Raw genomic sequence first — 20,906 nt, 5'->3', positions numbered from 1 at the left:
TCTACAAGTTTGTTTCTGTTTTGTTTTCTTTGTTTTATTTTTTAGATTTCACATATAAGTGAAATCATACAGTATTTGTTCTTCTCTGTCTGACTTATTTCACTTAGCACACCTAGTACTCTAGGTCAATCCATGTTGTTGCAAGTGAAGATATTTCATTCTTTTTTATGACTAAGTAATATTTCATTATATATATGTGTATATATATACCACATCTTCTTTATCCATTCATCTAGTTATGGACACTAGTTTCTTCCATATCTTGGCTATTATAAGCAATGCTCCAATGAACAGAGGGGTGCATACATCCTGTCTTATTAATGTTTTTGTTTTCTTTGGATAGATACCCAGAAGTTGAATTGTTGGATCATATGGTAATTCTATTTTTAACTTTTGGGGGAACCTCTGTACTGTTTTCCATAGTGGCTGCACCAATTTACATTCCCACTAACAGTGCACAAGGGTTCCCTTTCCTTCACATTCTTTTCAACACGTGTTACTTGTTGTCTTTTTGATGATACCCATTCTGACAGGTGTAAGGTGATATTTCATTGTGGTTTTGATTTGCATTTCCCAGATGATTAGTGATATTGAGCATCTTTTCATGTGTCTTTTGGTCATTTGTATGTATTCCCAAAGCAATGTAACCCCTATCAAAATACCAATGGTATTTTTCACAGAATTAGAACAAATAATCCTAAAATTTGTATAGAATCATCCAAACAAACAAACAAACAAAAAACCTCCAATAGCCAAAGCTATATTGAGAAAGAAAAACAAAGCTGGTGGTATCACATGCACTGATCTCAGACTATACTACAAAGCTATAGTAATCAAAACAGTATGGTATTAGCATAACAACAGACACATAGGTCAATGGAATAGAATAGAGAGCCCAGAAATAAACCCACAGTTATGTGATCAATTAATCTACGACAAAGGAGGCAAGTACATACAATGAAAAAAAGACAGCCTCTTTAATAAATGGTGTTGGAAAAACTGGACAACTACTTGCAAAAGAATGAAACTGAATTATTTCCTTATACCATACATAAAAATAAATTTAAAATGGATTAAAGACTCACATTTAAGACCTGAAACCATAAAACCCCTAGGAAAAATACATTGGCATCGGCCTTAGCAATATTTTTGGGGGGTCTATGTCCTCAGGCAAGGCCAACAAAAGTAAAATTAAACAAGTGTGATTATAGCAAACTGAAAAGCTTTTGCAGAGAGGAGAAAACCATCACAAAATGAAAAGGTAACTTACGGAATGGAAGATTTTTGCAGATGATATATCTGATAAGGGGTTAATATCCAAATTAACTAAAGAAATCATACAATTTAATATCAAAAACCCCCAAATATTCCAATTTAAAAATGGGCAGAGAACCTGAACTGGTCACTTTTTAAAGTGTTTGATACAGTATTTAGATGCATTCTTTTTTCATTAGCCTTGAATATCAATACTCTTAACATCTCCATTTATAAATGAAGAAATTAAGGAATGGAGAGATAAATGACTTGTCTAAGGTACAAAGCTTATAAAAAACAAGATTATATTAAACCAGACCTCTGATTCAGATTCCTATACTTTAATCATTATGGCATACTGAAGAAGATTAGAGACAGAATTTGACATTGAAAGCTTAGATTCCAGTTTCTAATGAGACTTCTTCACCATGCCTTTATGCCTAAGGGAAAAAATCTGGTCTGTACTGCCATTAATGATAATACTACTTTAGAGAAATGTTCTGGAGGGAAAGGATATTATTCAAATTTATTAAAAAAAAATTTTGTTTTTGGTTTGACTTTGTGTCTTAATTTTCTCATGCTAGGATGGGAGGGCAAACAAAGCCTAAACTAACAATACCAAATGTACGTGTGTGTGTGTGAGTGTGTATGTACTTATAAGTATGAAAATACAACTTACAAGAAAAGGCAAGGCCAGAATCCATAAGGCTAAAGATTTTGACTTTATCTTAGATGCAAGAGAAAGCAATTAAATGAAAAGATAGTTTCATTTAAAAGATAGTTATGTAGCTACTAGGCTGTTCAAGTAGAACAAAGGAGAAATGGTAGTGGCTAAGATGGTGGAAATGAAGATAAAGAGAAACATTATATATGTGATGAGAGAGAGAGAGAGATGAGATTCCAGAGGACCTAATGATGCAGTCTATGCAGAAAGTGAAGAAAAGTAAGGAATTGAGGATCATTCCCAGGTTTTTGCATTGAGTTAGTTATTGTGTGAATCATGGCACCATTCACTGAGGAAGAAAAGATTTGCAGGATGGAACAGTTTGGAAGAAGGAATAATTGAAGTTTCATTTTAGACATCTTAATTGTAGAGACGTCAAGCAGTGTTCCTCAAATTTCTCCAATGAAAAGAATCACCTGGGGATCTTATTGCACATAAGGATTATCACCTTTTCTGCTAGAAATTCTGGTTCAGTAGTCTGAGTTGAACACAAAGTACTGGATTTTCTCACACTGCAGAAGAAAAAAACCACACTGAAGGAGGTGGGAAAGAGCTAGCTTAAGTCACTTTGGAGAACAGTATTTTAATATACTGTAATTAACCATGCACAATATATACTGAAAGGCTAAAGACAAAAAGAAATGTACACAAATATTGAACTTGTTAGTAAATTTATTTTTCACACGTGTACAGGTTAATGATTTTTAAATATTTTATGTGTATTCCAGAATTGAGCAAATGAATAAATAGACTGCAAATAATGAGAATCAGGTTTCTAATTGTTAAAGAAAAGAGTTACAAATAAGGAAAGGGTAAGGGAGGCTAGAATAAACCCTGTGGTGTTGGATTGGAATCAAAGTATCAATTTGAATTCATATATCAATTTGAAGTTATATATATATATGTAGGTAGATAGATGATAGATAATGTGTGTGTGCACACGTGTGTGTGTATGTATACACACACACACAGATAGATAATATGAAAATAGAGATATTTGTATATTTGTATGTATTGGTATATATATTTTTAGCTCTCTCTGCTGAAAATGCAATGAGGTAGCTTGGATAGCAATGGGTCCACCTCATACCAAGATTCTGGTTTCTGAATACCATTATTAATGCAAGGAAGAAGAACTCCATGGAGAAATGACTGATTCAAGGCTGAGACAGAGGAAAGTAAAAGATGGGTCTGGAGCATTTTGTGGTGCCAGAAAGTAAGATATTACTCCAAAAATTGTATGGCCATGTAGGAAAAATATAGGAGACAGCTTGAAGGAAAACCAATGACCAAATATAGAACACTTTGAGAAACAAAATAATTAATGATAGTAATAAATTTTAACCCATAGAATAAAATAAATATCCACAAGTTCACACTGATATATGTATATATATAAACAACCAGAAAAATACATAAATGAAGGAGAAGAACAGCTCTTTCTTATAGTCAAATTACAGTTAATAAATGTAGAGGGAATGATGGGAATAGAAAATGAACAATCATCAAACACCACAGTAATTGGTGGAGCCAAAAATTATTGATGGTTGCTAAAATTAGTATGGGAAAATTAAACAAGAAGCAGAATATTTGAACAATCTCAAATAATTACAAAGGGAAAAATAGTAGTTTTGCAGCTATCATTATAACTAAGTCATCAAAGTTAGCATCACCAGTAGTGAGACATACAGATTTTTTTATAACTCTAATATGTACTGAAAATGGCATAACATCTCACCTGAAGTGTTCTTGTCAAGAAATACATATCCTCAGTCTAACCATGAGAAAATATCAAACAAACCTATTTGAGAAAAATTCTACAAAATGACTGGCTAGGATTTTCCATTAGTTCAAGGTCATAAAAGACAAAAAAAAGACTGAAGAACTATCCTAGATTAGAGAAGAATGGGGAGATAAGACAAGCAAATGCAATAAGGGATCCTAGATTTGAATCTGGACCACAAGACAATAGGCAATATTTGAATACGAGTCTATAAATCGTTAGTAGCATTGTGACAATGTAAACTTTCTGGTTTCAATAATTATACTCTAGTAATATAAAATGTTGACATTTGGGGAAGCTGAGTAAAGGGTATATGGGAACTCATACTGCTATGTTTGAAGTTTTTTGATAAATAAGATTTGATAACACAGTTTTATAAAAAAGTTTGGGCATTTCTGAACCTCTTTTTTGTTTCCTTATGGAAGAAAGCTGCTTGTTTAGGGTTAATACTAATTCAATGGGGGTAAGATTTACACAGGACCAACCCTAACATTCATAGTGTGTGGCACAGGAAACAACTTTGAATAGCCATTTCAAGGAACAATATACTTAAGTGTATACAATGAGTAAAATGGACGAACTACACAAATTTATGAGTTGAAAAACCATAGAATCATAGAATTTTCTCACTGTAAAAGGCTCTTACTTTTCCAACTGCTTAACTTCAACCTCTGTTAAAGCACTTCAGTAACAGGGAGTTCTTGAGTTTAAAATGCAGTTGGTCCATTTTATAGTTGAAAGGTTCTACTTGTCAAAATATTTATCCTTTTATCAACCTAAGCCTGTCTACTTGGTCTAAAATCTTCAGTGTGGGACAGTCTAATCCCTTTTTCATAGGACAACTCCTAAAATAGTTTAGAGCGACCACCTACTTCTCTCCAGGTCTTGCTTCATCTCATCTATTCCCAGTTCCTTCAGTTACTTCTTATATAACAATATTTTAGATTCCAGACACTTTACTGAATTCATCACTTTCTTCAGTATAACTCATTTGCTGAATGTGATACTTTAAGCCTAAAAGGATTTGTTTACTGTTTTCTGTAAAGAATTAAAACATAAAATGTCGGGCTTCCCTGGTGGCGCAGTGGTTGAGAATCTGCCTGCTAATGCAGGGAACACGGGTTCGAGCCCTGGTCTGGGAGGATCCCACATGCCGCGGAGCGGCTGGGCCCGTGAGCCACAACTACTGAGCCTGCGTGTCTGGAGCCTGTGCTCCGCAACAAGAGAGGCCGCGATAGTGAGAGGCCCGCGCGCAGCGATGAAGAGTGGCCCCCACTTGCCACAACTAGTGAAAGCCCTCGCACAGAAACGAAGACCCAACATAGCCATAAATTAAAAAAATAAATAAATAAATAAAAATTAAAAAAAAAAAAACATAAAATGTCCAATCAACCAATAATTCTTCACCTAACATGATTCATATACACCAATTGATAAGGAAAATTTAAAAATTCAAATTACTTCATTCTTAAAGAGTGATCATAGTATATACTTATTTATAATGTGCAGGAAATATGAATTTTCTTTCTGTGCCTCTATAACATTGTCCTCTTGCAGGGTACAGAGGATACTCCATTGATGCTGCCTAATGATGTGTATGTGATATCCTGATATTTACTAAGAAGTTAGACATTCAAGAGGATTTTTTGTTCCCAACAGACATACATATATGAATCTTTATTCTCTATTTTTTGTTTGTTTCTCACTTTTATTATTCATCTATTGGCACTTAAGTGCATTCACCAAACTGCATCATAAACATCAAAGCAGATTACTTCACTTTACCCTTTATGAGATTATTATACTTATCAACCAATATTTGAGCCCTTAATATGGGCAAATCATCTTAGCCTGTTAAGCACAGAGGTACAGAGCATGGAGTTGAAAGGGCACACATCAAGATTTGAACAAATTACTTAATCTCTCTAAGTCTTCATTTTTGTATGTGAAAAATGAGAATAATTACAATGATTGAACTCATAAGGTGGATGGTAGAAAACATCTAGGTGCTACATGTAAAGAGCTTGTTTGACTACCTGGCAAAAATATCCATTCTTTATTAACATGATGGTGATGATGATGATGGTGATGATGATGATGATGAAGCTACCAGCAGGTGCCCTTATTAGGTCAGTAAGAATGGTGAATAAGCCACAAGATCATGTCTGTGAACATTTGCGTTCTAAGGCTACACTGCCTTTGCCTTCCCAACTCCGGCTCCACTCCTCATTTGTTTAAACATCTCCCAAGATAGCTCAGGTCTTCTCCTCTCTGAAGCTATTCTGAACTACTCTTCTAGAATGAACTTAAAATACATTGCTTGCACTTATATTAATTTATATCAAGTACAAACTTCTGCAGTGGAATGTATTACGCTTTACTGCAATTTTTGTCTCTATATCAACTTGCAACTCTTTTGAGGAAAGAAACTGGGTCTTATTCCTAGAAACTAAAACAGTGCCAAGCACATAAGTCATAAATGTCTAGTTCAGCACATTGAAGTTATTTTTTCTAGAATGTTAGGGAAAACACTTAAGGGAAAGTCAGATTCATTGTTGTTCACACAGTCCTAAGAATGGATTTTCTCATAACTTGTATAATTCTGTACGACGCAAGTGAAGATTAATCAATGGCAGGTTTTCCTTTATTTATATTTATATAGTCTTAAACTAATTTAAGAAAAGCCATCTCATCCTTCCGAGTTAAGTTACAAACATTAAGCATTGTAATATTTAAGTAAGAGTGAGACTAGCTTTCTTCACAATTCTGTGTTCTCATATTCTAAAAGGATATCAAAATTTAAACTTTTTTGACTATCATCTTCTTCCAGATTCAGTTAAAGTGTGGTTCTTAACATAATCCCAAGTTTTGAAGCTAATGGAAGAAGGTTAAACATCTAGTGATTTCAACCTCTTTTGGTCAGCCTCAACATTTCTTCAAAAATAATTCCCATTGACCATAATATCTACACTTTCAGTCTATTTTTCCCTAATAAACACAAGCAAAAATTCATGGTGACAGTTCCAGATTCATCCATGAGGGGGCAAACATGTCTCATACACACAATGAAGGGAAAACTAGTAATAAACTAGTTACACTGGGAAAAAAATGGACATGGTGTCAATAGCAAGATTTGGCCCATATTAGAAAGAAAACAGTGATACATATCTGTTTGAAGATAATATGTTTGTTTAATTTTTACATTTTACTCCTATTTTCAATGCCAGAGGAAGAACACCTGAAGGATGGAGCTAGGTGTAATAGTCAAACAAATGTCTCTTTAGAGAAAAGCAAAGCACTTGAAAACATTGCAAGCTCTGTTAAACTTATTTCTAGTCTAACAACTTTAAAATTAAAAGTAGTCTTGTAAAATACATTTCTGAAAGACTTCATCAAAAATGCATACCTCACCTCAGATAATGTCACTGAATTAAGGATCAAGAAATTACAGACAGGAATTCAGCTGAAAGAAACATGGAGAATTCCTGTGTAACAGAGTGAAATGTGGAGGTCCCAGCTGTGTTTGCTCTTACCATACCATTATCAGTCAAGATTTTCAGTTTTGTGTTCCAACATACAGTTAAAATCAAGTGCAGTGCTCAAGGAGTAATTCCTCAGTTCTCTGCTTACCCTGATTAGAGCCCATGGTCTGTCATTAGAATCACTCTTGCATAGACACCGTGAAGTCCCTTGGCCCTCACTATCAGTCATATTGGCGGTACAAAATGCCAGCCCTAGTGAAATAGAACTTATGCCAATTCAGCATCTGGGCCAAACAACTAAACACGGCTGGAGAAAAAAACGAGCAACCTTTCTAATTTGCCTCATTTAAATTCATAATCATTTTACCCCATGTGAACTCTTAGTACTTACTAGAAAACTGACCACTTAATCAATTCTCTTTTCTTCTGTCCTAGAGAACAATTTCATAACTCCCCTTTCTTTACATCTATAACATGTCTTCCTCTAAATTCTCAGCTGCTTCCTATTTCACTGAGAATACAGGAGGGATCAAAATAGAATATCCGTGAACTCCAAACACCAAGTCTACCATCCTACCTGGATCTATCTGAAACTCCATGTTCTGTCTTCCTTCTTCCTTTGGCAGAAGAAATGTTTGTCCTCTGTTCTAAGGCCGAACCCTCTACTCTGCACTGGATACCTCCCCTCTGGCCTAATCAGGGATTTCTCTTCTACTGTGTCTCCTCTTCCCTGTATCTTCCATTATTTGCTCTCTACCAGATGCTCTCATTATCATGCAAAGATCTAATACCTCCCATCTTAAAGGGAAAATTTCTTCTCATATCCAATTCTAATCTTTGCCCCATTGCTCTGCTCCTCTTTATAGCAAAACTACTCAAAAAATATAGCTCTACTTAATGTTTCATTTTTTATCTCCCACTTACCTATTTTTGTCCTCTCCACTACATAGAAACTATTCTTCTTAAGGTTATTAGTGGTATCTATTATATGTTGCCAAGTCCTATATTAAATTATCAGTTCTCATCTTAATCTACTAGTAGGATTAATAATAACTCCTTCTTCCTTCTAACACCTACCACTTGGCTCATGAGACAATTCCTCTTATCTCCCTGCTCACTTCTTCTACCCTTTGCCAAATCCTCTAGATAATGGAGTGTCTCCTGGCTCAGTCCTTCAACGTCATGTTTTCTCTGCCTACACCTACTTATAAAGTGATTTCATCTTTAAATCTAAAGACTTTAAATACCATGATGATTTACCGATTTTCATCTACAGCCATGATAATCTCTTGCTGCTGAATTTCAGACTAGTATATCCAGTTGTCTACTTCACATGTCCACATATGCCATCACAAATTTAGTATGTCCAAAAACAAATTCTTAATCCTCTGAAGTTCTCTCTTGACCATTGCCTAAAAGACACTAAGTGATTTTTCGCTAACCTAGCTTTCTAACCATATCTTCTAACAATTTCCCCTTTGATCATTTCACTACAAAAAAACTAACCTCCTAGTTTCTGGAACACATAAAGTATAAGCCCAACCACCTGCATACACCAAGCCTCTTTTTCAGTGTATTCATATGGTTTGCTCCCACACTTCTTTCAAATCTCTGCTCAAATGTCCCCTGACCACCCTATATACTTGCCCTAAACCTTGCATCATTACGCTGCTCCTTCATGGTCCTTCCACTAACTAACATGTTATATTTATGTATTTATGGTGGTCTCCTTCCACTGGAACATAAGATCCATAAAGAAGAGATTTATTTGTTCACTCCTAGAGCCTAGTGCTCTAGTGCCTAGAACAGTAGCACATATTAGACACTCCATCAATATCTGCTGAATGAATGAACATCAACTTGCCTGATGATCAAACACAGTTCATTGAAACTTACTTTTTAATCAAATTTAAATTTCCTCTTCTTATTAGCTTAAATTTGATTTGAAAAGTTGAATATTCATTTTTATAAAAAAATGAATAATTATAGACATAATTCTTTATAAATACTATTTAATAATCTATTCATTACAATACAAAAGTTTTCTTCAAAGTATACCTTTCTCCAGAAGGGATTTTTTGGTTTTCTTAGATTCTTTAAAATCTTAAGGTTAAAAAATTTAAAGAGCAATGCCTAAGTACATTGTTTTATTTCATGACTTTCACATGATGATTTTTTTAAAAAAGGGTTTATTTGAGAATTACTTACCTCACACTATTGAATGTATCATATGACATTTACCAAGCATCTCACTTAAGTAAACATACATTTCACAATTAAATCTAGAGTTCCAATTATAGAATACTACCTATATTATATAGATCTGGTATTATATGTCAACTCCTTACCAGTAAAAACAAGGTGAATTCTTAGCAATGTCTAAAGAAACAGTTACTGTTCTGTTTGTAGTCATTTCCCTTCTTCCATTTTCCTATTTCTGTTACAGATATTCAATATGAAATATCAATCTTCATATGAATGATCATTTTCTTGTACTCTTGTATCTGTGCTTTCATATTAATGCAGGAAATTTTTAGTCCAGCTATAATTACTTGAATGCAATTCTATTTCTATTACTATAGCTTTGCCATCCCTGGACTACATTTGTGCATATTTTACATGATATACTTTCTGGTCTCATTGAAAGGGTAGATGTTTGTCATAAACTTTTAAGATTTCTGTAGAGTATGATTAATCAACCTAAGCTGAGCAGCTACCACACACACACACACACACACAGGTACTATTATTATAGAAATTCTCCTACCCTTTCTCATAAGTCAAAATTATGTAAAACAATATTGATTGTCATGCAGTAAGTGCCCAATTCTTTCCTAGTAAACTAAGTTCAGCTTTAGGCAGACCCCTATGTAGTGAAGAGGGCAGGAGACCTGGCAGTCAGTGGATGACAGATGCCTGGGCCAAATCACCCTGACAACTCCTCTCCATAATAAATCTAAGAAGCTAATCTCTGCTAAATTGTTAATGGCTGCTAATCAGATACTGGATACATGGTTACCCCTCTTGATAGTATATTTGCATTTAAATGAGTCCTTTCTGGAAGGACTCCTTAACCCAAAGGAGTGGTTCTAATGCTGACAGCTTCAGGCACCCAGGGCCTCTGGCTCAGGTTTTCATATTGTCCTTTGCAGAGACCCATGATATCATTAGGCCATTTGATCTCTAATTCCAGAATATTAGAAAGGAATTACGGCAGACCTCAAAGTCATGATCCGAAGATAGTTTTTTACAAAAGGGCTGTTCAATGAAAAGTCATACATTAAAAAACTGATCTATTTCACCTCACCCTAGCCACTATTCATTAAATTAAATTATCTGGCATACTGGTGTATGTCAAGTTCCAAGCAGATAGATTCAAACCCTACATGTTGATGTAAGACATTTCTCATTTCATTTTTTTTCTTTCTATTTCCCCTATGTCTCTCTCCATGGTATATAATCTGAAGCAGTTAATTCCTGCCATTTAATATCTTTAATTTTTGTTTTTTCCCAGCACCATCAACACTGATTGTCTTCTGTGAGTAAAAAGCACCTGGCAAGAGTACTTTCATGGATGAAGGAGACTGAATTATCATGAGAAACTATCTATACCTCCAGTGAGTCTGGCTTCACAGAGTGAAAACTCTACAAGGAAGGACAATCCAATATGTTATGTAACTAACTGTCCCAAATCACCACACTTAATCCCCACTGTCTCAAACAAATTGAAAGAAAAGATTAAACATCTACTTTCACTATTAAGGACAAGCCTATTTAATAGCCATTGTTCTCCTTATTTCAAAAATGAAACAAAGTCAGGCTGTGAATGGAAGGATCCAATCCCCAGTCTGTTCAACTACAAAACCCCTGACCTTCAGGGTCATCCTTGTCTTCCTCTCATCCTCCATCAACCTTATATGGACCTTTACCTCCAACACTGATACCTAGCAAATCCTTCCACTAAATTATAAATTATTAACCATAAGGTTTAGCATGTTCTCTCTTCCAAGGTATTTAGAACTTTAAAGGAGAAAGAAGCCTGCCCAAGTGGACGAAGCCAACACTTATCAAGCATGAGCTCCCAACATTTGCACCAGACAATTTCACATCATCTCATTATAAACTGACAATAATCTTTGTGAGGTTGAGATCCTAACCTTCTTTTTACTGTGGATCCCTTTGACAATATGGAGCAGCCCATTTAAATAGTCTTAAAATAACACTTTTAAATTCATAAAATATAATATATAGAATTTCAAAAGAAACTAGTTACTATTTTTTAAATGCAGTCATTAGAATATTTTAAAAACCAAATTTGTGATATAGAAACTAATGGGTATTTAAACTCATTAAATAACAAGATATAACAGAGACTCTATTAACTACTATACTTAAAAATAGTGATGTTGGGGAGATGGGTTAACAATTCTGATACATGTGTACTGAAATTGAACAATTAAGTAAATAGATGGTGGATGGTGGTAGCCACATTTCTCAATATCGAAGTATGAATTTACAGATAAACGAGAGGAGAGAGCTAAAATAATCTCAGCGTTAATGGATTACAGTTGCAGACATCAGTATACATTCAGCTCAATATAGATATAGTTATATATAGAAATATTTACTGATATGTGTATATACATGGGTTAGTATACATATATATTTCTTTGTTCTTTCAGTTAAGAGAGCCTAATCAAATAATACCCCATTAGCAACAGCACATCTAGAGCCCAGATCTTGGTTTCTATTACTACTCTCCAATAAAAGGAATCAGGGCTCCTCAGAGAAATGACTGACTCTAGGACTGGGGCAGGAAATACACAAAATGAGCCTGGAGCATCTTGTGGTACCAGAAAGTCAGGAAGTGTTAAACACACACACAAACATGCATGCTAAACACATATACACACAGATACACACACACACACAAACTCACACACCCCAAAGGGAGTATGTCAAAGAAGCATAGGCACCAAAAGAAAAAGCTCCCAATGGCCAAAGCTGGAACAATTCAAACAACAAAATAAAGTAGTATTGGATTATAACCCAAAGGATGAAATAGATATCCATGAGTCTATACTGATACAAATAAATATCAATAATTGAATAAATTAATATTTAGGTGAAAATAGACAAATCTGTGCAGAAGAATTCCAAATGCTTTACGTACATACTCTGTCCTCAAGGAGGTAGAGCATAACTCTCCACTCTTTGGGTTTGTGCTTCACATAGTGACTTCCTTCTGACAAGTGTAGTGTGGAAGGGGTGGAGGAGTAACTTTACAGTGGAGAAATCTGAGACACTACCTCAGCCAGGTTATCAAGGTCAACATCAACAGTCAAATCACGTTGATAGTATGTACCCTTGACATGATGTTATAAAAAAGGCACTTTATCTGGTTGTCCTCCCAATAAACCACAATCCCAGTCTTACCATGAGAAAAGCATTGGACGGATTACATTAGTGAGGTATGCTACAAAACACTGGATCACTGCTCCTCAAAACTGTCAAGGTTATCAAAAACAAGAAAAGCCTGAGAAACTACCACAGCCCAGAGGAGCCTAAGGGGGTTTGATAACTAAATGTAATGTGGTGTCCTGGATGGAAACCTGAAACGGAATTAAGGACACTAGGTGAAAGCCAAGGAAATCTGAATTAAGTACACTCTGATTAATATTATTGTATTAATATTGGCTCATTAATTGTAAAAACATTACCACACTAGTGTACGGTGTCAATAATAGAGGAAATTGGGAATGAGATATATAAGAACTCTGTATTATCCCCTTAATTTTTCTGTATATCTAAAACCATTCTAAAATATATAGTCTATTAGATAAAACAGAAAAGGTAATGATGATTTGATTGTAACATCAGAGTAGTGATACTTTGAGATATATATATAAAAACTGCCTTAGGAAATTGTCTGTGACATCGGCTGGTGATATAGTCACAGGTACTCCTAATATTATTGTGGTTTGTTGTCTGCATTTAGATTTAAAGGAAATGCTAAATACTAAATTCCAGTTAGAGGTTAGTGAAATTAAAGATGTAATATTCCCATCCAGATTCCACATACACTTTGATACATATTAAGAATCCCCTGCTCTTTGGTGAGGTCTAATTTTATGAAAGTGAAACTCAGAGAGATGAATTAGGTTGTTCCAGCATTCAAAAAGCCCGCATTCTAGGGTCAAGAATTCTTACTGAGTCTTGTTGAAACTGTTTGCTACACTACCTCCTAATTTTGGAACTGCTAAACAGAGAGTTGGGAACTCTTCCTAGATTAAAAGTACTGCCTTGGCCTTGTGCAATTATACTGTTTAGGTTGCTGGACAAAACCAAGGATAAAACTGGCCTGGACCTAGTGATGGGTAATTCCAAAAGCAAGCTGAATGTGAGAAGTTCACTCACAGAGAACCCTAGTGTCAAAGAGCCTCTCTACTTGGGAATGGCTCAACCCTGGGAAAATAAACCCTGGTTCAGCTGTAAAGAGGGCACATCCTTGGCCTTTTTTCCCCCTTAAGTCCGGAAACTGATGATCTGGTCAGCTTAGGAGAGGGAGGGAGGGAAGGAGGGAGGGAGGAAGATGAGAGAGAGAGAGAAATCTGTTAATAGCTGGTGCCAATTTAAAGAGAGAAGGAAAGGGCTTATTATATACGTATATGCTAATATTATTCCTAAAGCCAATTCTGATAAATCCTTCGGGAAAGAAAGAGATGCAGCCATCTGTTAATGTGGCTTCAGCTTCTTTGTTTCCAAATGTTACAGCTGTCACCAGACCAGCCATTCCACTTGGGGCGGGGCCAGGGGGTTAGAGGGGGAACATCTGTCCACTAAGGACACCACTAAACAGCAACAAAATCTTGGGGCGACCCCTCTCTCTTTCCTCAAGTGCTTTCGCTAGCCGGTCCTACTTCCCCACTCCTTTGGGAGTTTCCTGTTCCATTACGTAGGCAAGAGGGCGAGAGGTCCCAGCTTTCATAATTGTGAGTGGTTTGGCTGGGTGTGTACGTGCGAGTAACTGTGTGTGTGTGTGTGTGTGTGTGTGTGTGTGCGCGCGCGTGTTAGGGGAAAGTGGAGCTTGCTACAAGGGGCTTAGAAAAACTAGTCGCCAATTTAAAATATTTTCGGAGTGTTTGAATGATATCTTAAAAGCTAATCCCACTCTCAAATTCAGCGAAATGAACAATACAGATAAGGAAGATGAAGAGGGTGGAAAACCCACACAGCGGAATGGAGCTGTCCATGCCGCGGGAGTGACAGGGGAGCGCTCAGAGGAAAGGCGCTCTGCAAAGAAAGCCATTCTGGCTCTTCTCTCTCGGTCCACCAGCCGGCGACGCTTCTTCTGTAAAAGCATTCCTAGAAAATAACCCTAACACCGGGAAGGGTAGCGATCGTTGAGCGCAGTTTCCAGGAGCCGGTCCCCGCAGCCGGGAGAGGTCCCTCTCCCCCCGCGGCTGGCGCGGAATGTGGCGATCCGGCCCGGGGCGGGGGATGACTTCATGCGGCCGGAGCTCAGCGGCGGGAGCAGCTGCTGCAGCTGGCAGGTGGGGTGGGGGCCGGCCGAGCTGACCACGCACAGACCCGGCGCGGCGGCACTGCGGCCCCGGGGCAGCCGGCGCCGGGGACATGCACTGATTCGATCCCTCCGGAGAAGGTAAGCAGCCCGGCTATTATTAGCCTCGGCCACACTGCGCTGTGCTTTCTGCTTGGTTAGTAATGGGGTTTGTAATACAGAGGGAAGAAGGGGAATATCCCTGCCGCCTTCCGCAATGGGAAAAGGAGCAACAACTGGAATTGAAATGTTAATCAGCCAAGTGCTTGAGATTATTGGAGGAGCGGTGTTACTGGGCAAACAAAGAAGGCGGTCAGCCTCTGAAATCTTAAAATAATCAACCATTGCTATGCCACACTCGCTTAGATATTGAAGAGGATTCAAAATGTAAAATAATTTGAGTTGCACTTTTACGTTGCTTCCTTCAACCTTCGCTTGGTTAATTTCTGGTTCGCGAGCAGCAGGTTCTTGTCAGCAGCCTGGAGAAGTAATAGGAAATCTTCCCTCTCCTTTTGCCTTCCTCAGTCTTCTCCCTCTCCAGTTATCAGAATGGGTCTGCACATTTCAACGTCAAACACCCACTTCAATACTGAACCTTTAGAAAGAATCTCAAATTAGAGGAGAAACTTACCTCCTGGAGTTCAGCTTGGGTTGAACAGCACTTGTCCCCACTTCTCCCTTCATTTACCATCTTCTCTCGTCAATCATTTCATTGATTTTTCCCCCCCCCCCGGGGTTGCTGTGCCCATTCACAAGCCAGCTCTTGTCAGCTCCTGTTCACCACCTCTGTTCCATGACTGATTTTTCAAGGACCCAGAAAGGGCATTGCCTTATACCACGTTTGGACTATTATCTGTGTCCTTCCCCAAAATGCATGGCATGAAAAATCCTTTAAGCCCAGTACCAACATGGTTTCCGATAACTCCCTTCATTGTAGTCACTGCAGCTACCAGATGGGTTTCGAGGACAGCAGAATCTGTTGGGGTGTGAGAAAGAGGGCTATACCTACATATTTTGCTCCATGTGCATAAGAATAGGTGGAAGTAGAAATGCAAATGTCAGTCTATCCCGTTTTTCTTGAAGCTTTTTTAGTCCGGCTAGGTTGAGACACCCAGCTGGGTAGGGTATGGGGCAAGTCCTCTTGCAAAAGCAAGCAGTGTGTTTGTCCTAGGATTCCCCCAATAACCTCAAAAGAGTTTCCAGAGAGGCTTTTCCCACAGGCAATCAGAAAGCCAGGGGAGGTGTCCAAGGTAAACCTCAGGTTATTTGGGCATCCTCAAGTTAGTCTCCCCTTTTAGGGGTTCTGACCTAGGATTTCCCCACAAACGCCTTGCTGCTGAGCTCAAGTGCCCATTCTTGTTGCCCACCTAGGGATGTACATTTGAATGATATTCTGTGAAATGGTGAAGATGGCTATGGTGGGGATTGCAAATGTGCCACTTCACCAACAGAGAACAGTTGCAATAAGCCAGACTGTGTGGTGTCTGTGTGCCAATATTCCATTTAAAAAGAGATTTGTTATCTTTAAATCTGAAATTAAAGAGACAGTTTGACTCAAAAGGCCATGGATTTTATTTTAACAAATTAAAATAGGAGATCAATGAAAAAGAGGGCCAGAATTTATAGCTAAAATAATTTACCTCCACTTACCTTCTTTTTTAAATATTGCTTTTAGACCAAGATACTGGTTCTGAAAAATCATGTTACTTCTATTATATATCATTATTGATTTTCTGATTACAAATTCTCTATTTATAAATACACTTTGGAAAGATTTGAGTTGGTTTCTTTGTCTCTATCTTCAGTATATGAGGCAGAAGGAGTGGAGGGGGGTGGGCAAATCCCACTCCAAATGGCCCACTCCGAGAACTGTTCCCTGGACCATGCAAACCTTTGGACCGAAATTTTTTTGGCTTCTTGTTATTATTATCTTTAACTGTGGTTTGGGTTTGAAATATTAAATTTTCAAGATTCTAAAATTTTGACTCAGGCACACCAACTAGAAGAGAGAACAAAGAACAAGAATAGCAAAACTATTTTACCACCTTTCTTACCTAATTGTAAAATATTTAATTATATGAATAATGATTCTGAATAATAAGTGAAAAACATATGAAAGTAATAATTCATTTTTAAGGAAGTAGCCCAAGGTTTATGAAATACAGCTTAGTGCAATTGATCTTAAGTACAGTAAAAATTTCTGTAATTTTAAAAGGTTTTTATGTTGAGTATTAGTACATGAAAATATGCTAATGATGGTTAGAAATTGAAATGTCTATTACTTGGTTTCTGAAGAAACTGAATTCTTTGGCAAGAAATGGGTCAGGATTAGGGGACTGGAGCTGCCAAAGCTGGCATCATACCTGCCAGTGATTTTATAGGTGAGATGAATGCATTAAGTTATGGATTAGGGCTGGAGAAACCTTTTGGGGAAGAAAGAAAACAAGATAGAAATATAATTTGTTATTTTAGTGCAACTAAGATAATTAAATTTAAGGTATTTCAGAATTTGGACTTCATTATATTTAAACAATTTCTGAGGAAAGTTTCTAAATTCAAAGCCCTAGGTAGAAATAGTTGTATGATTTCCTAACCGAAACTGATTTATGACTCTATTTCCTTTCTTAAAAACGTTTCCCAGAGAAAGGAAAAATTAATTGCCCGGTGTTAAGGAGGAGGAATACCAAATAGAAGGATGTACACTATTAGATGCTAAATGAACTGTAGGAACTCTTTCGTAGACTTGAGAAGATAGAATTGAAATCAATCTGTTGCTTTCCAATCACGTAAAAAAAAACATTTAGTCTGGTGGGTGGTCAGTGTTATCAGTAATTTAAGACTTGAGTACAGATTTAGGATTCAAAGTTGCCCTCTCCTTACAAAAGGCATTTTCTGGTGCTGCATTACTGCCATTAGCTACAATTGAAATAGACTTATCCTGAGATTTTGAAAAACGGAAAAAGAAATAGTAGGATTAATAAGGCTTTACCTCCACTGAGAATGGGTAGAAAAAGTGCTATTTTGAAAGTTATCAATGGCCTCTTAATTGCCAGATTTCTGCGCTGTTTCAACCTGTTCTTTATGTCTTTGTTTTTAAGTTCTCTTTTAAGTTCTTTTTTAAAAATTTTACTGCTTAGTGTTTTATTCACTAAAATAGCATTTTTAATTGAAGTATAGTTGATATATAATATTATATGTTACAGGTGTAAAATATAGTGACTCAATTTTTAAAGGTTATACTCCATTTATAGTTATTATAAAATATTGGCTATATTTTCTGTGCTATGCAATATATCCTTATAGCTCATTTTATAATAATAGTTTGTACCTCCTAATCTCCTATCCCTATATTGTTCTTTTTTTAAATTAAATACTTGTGTTTAAAAGTATTATTGGGCTTCCCTGGTGGCGCAGTGGTTGAGAATCTGCCTGCCAATGCAGGGGACACGGGTTCGAGCGCTGGTCTGGGAAGATCCCACATGCCACGGAGCAACTGGGCCCGTGAGCCACAATTACTGAGCCTGCGCATCTGGAGCCTGTGCTCCGCAATGGAAGAGGCCGCAATAGTGAGAGGCCCGCGCACCACGATGAAGAGTGGCCCCCGCTTGCCGCAACTAGAGAAAGCCCTCGCACAGAAACGAAGACCCAACACAGCCATAAATAAATAAATAAATAAATAAATAAATAAATAAATAAATAAAATTAAAAAAAAAACTTGATTCCTTTATAAAAGTATTATTAATAAGTAATATATAAAGAGATATCTCTGTATCTAGTTTCTCACTAATCCCCTTAAATTACCTCATGACCCGCCTAGAACAAGTGATATTTATTTCTAGTTTCTGCCGCATGATATCACGACTGTATGTCTTCATTTGTTCCTTTCACTCACCCTACTACACGTTGAAACCTTGCTAACACCATACACTGCCTCTTCCATGAACCCTTCCCCATACCCACCTTCCTTCTCATTTCAGATGTGTTTCTCCCTTGTCTAAATTCCTATGGCACTTTCTATTTTGGTCTATCCTTTAGTTTGAACATGATTTGCTGTTCTAAAGTAACCCTAGAGAGCAGAGTCTTTGACTAACAACTTTTTATTACCTGCAACTCATAATACAGTGCCTAGCTATGTATATGCAAAGTAGATGTTCAGCAATTTGATTTTAGCGAAGAAATTAGTTATTATTTTCCAGGGGTATATATCCACCTACTCTAATATCCAAGTTAGGCTCTAAATAATGTGTGCAAGTACATTTTAGTTTAAAGTCCCTTTATAATAATATAGTGAAAGTACATTCAAATAGTTATATTCAACAAAAGTTATTGGGAGCTTACATGCCCTTAAATGGATATTGGCTCATCCATATCAAAAAGCATAGTAAGCATTACAAAACAAAACTTTAAAGAAGACGTTGTACCAGCTTTCAGTATGCTTTCATTCTATTGAAAACAAGTAAGCAGGGGAAGGTGTCTTGCATAAATAAGTACTAGTTTTAAAGCACTCTGCTAGGTACTTTCATCTATGGTATATAATTTCATCCTTCTACTATATGCTAATTTTACACTGAGACTCAGAGATGTTACCTAAATGGCAGAGATTCTTTCCACATTAACATGCTATTCTTTGAAGTGTTAATGAGTGAAGGAAAACTATAAAAACATAATCAGAGTAGTTTAAAATTGTTTTGTGATCAGGCTTTCCAGTGCTTTTTAAACTTTTGTGTCTTAACATCCCCTTTAATAATTCAATAAAGGCTATGCATCCACTCCCCAAGTACATACACAACACACACACAGAGAATTTTGCCTATAATTGCAGGTGTTTACGGACCTAATAAAGCCCTCCTTTGCAAATGCTTTAAGGACATCTACTCTGGGCTCACTTTTTTGTTTGCTTGTTCTATGCTTAATATTTATTTTTGTACCTGTTAAAATTAAACAAATTGTTATCTGTTATAGATTGAGATATAAACCTAAGCAGCTTCGTACTTTACAACTTTTCTTTTTGCATTTTTGTATTCTGTCCTCTCTCACACAAACATACAAATTTATATAAATGAGATCAAATAATACTTTTTTGTGATGAGAATGCTTAGAATTTATTCGTAGCGATTTTCCTATATATCACACGTCAGTGTTAGTTATAGTCATCATGTTGTACATTATGTCCATAGTATGTATTTATCTTACAATTGGAAGCTTGTACCTTTGACCATCTTCCTCCAATTTCCCCTCCCCTGACCCTCTGTCTCCTGTAACCACAGGTCTGATCTCTTTTTCTATGATTTTTTTTTTTTTTTTTTTTTTTAGGTTCCACATATAAGTGAGATCATATAGTGTTTTTCTTTCTCTGACTTATTTAACTTAGCATAAAGCCTTCAAGGTCCATTTCTGTTGTCTCAAATGGTAGGATTTCTTTGTTTTCTTATAGATGAATAATATTTCAGTGTGTGTGTGTGTGTGTGTGTATACATATGATGTGTATATATCTATCTATATATAAAACAACCTCTTTACCCATTTGCCCATCAATGGGCACTTAGGTTGTTTCCATGTCTTGGCTATTATAAATAATGCTGCTATGAACATGGGGGTGCAGATATGTTTTTGAGTTAGTGTTTTCATTTTCTTTGGATATATTCCCAGAAGTGGAGTTGCTAGATATATGTAGTTCTAGTCTTAATTTTTGAGGATCCTCCATACTGTTTTCCATACTGGCTTTACCAATTTACAAACCCACCAACAGCACAAGGGTTCCCTTTTCTCCACATCCTCACCAGCATTTGTTACCTCTTGACTTTTTGAGGATGACTGTTCTAACAGGTGTGAGGTAATATCTCACTGTGGTTTTAATGTGCATTTCCCTAATGACTAGTGGTATTGAGCATCTTTTCATGTACCTGTTGGCTTTTTGTGTGTCTTCTTTGGAGAAATGTCTATTCAGATCCTTTGCTCATTTTTTAATTGGGTAATTTTTTTTTTTTTTTTTGCTATTGATTTGTATGAATTTTTAATTTATTTTGGATATTAACCCTTATCAGATATATGGTTTACAAATATTTTTTTCCCATTCTATAGGTTGTCTTTTCAATCACTTTG

At 36.4% G+C, this 20,906-nt stretch overlaps 1 protein-coding gene across 4 annotated transcripts in view; it reads left to right on the top strand.

Annotated features, from left to right (window-relative positions):
- The first annotated feature begins 14,750 nt into the window (after positions 1-14,750).
- PKIA (cAMP-dependent protein kinase inhibitor alpha) overlaps positions 14,751-20,906 on the top strand; it is a 95,782-nt gene continuing 89,626 nt past the window's right edge. For 3 of the 4 annotated variants that reach the window (XM_082363664.1, XM_082363663.1, XM_082363662.1), the window contains exon 1: positions 14,751-14,906. The gene's annotated coding sequence lies outside the window, so the exon portion shown is untranslated. The remainder of the gene's footprint in view (positions 14,907-20,906) is intronic. The other variant, XM_082363661.1, reaches the window with a different exon arrangement.

This window comes from Balaenoptera borealis (assembly GCF_965194805.1).
Source record: "Balaenoptera borealis genome assembly, chromosome: 17".
In the NCBI taxonomy this organism is placed as follows: domain Eukaryota; kingdom Metazoa; phylum Chordata; class Mammalia; order Artiodactyla; family Balaenopteridae; genus Balaenoptera; species Balaenoptera borealis.
This window is presented reverse-complemented; position numbering and strand designations above follow the sequence as displayed.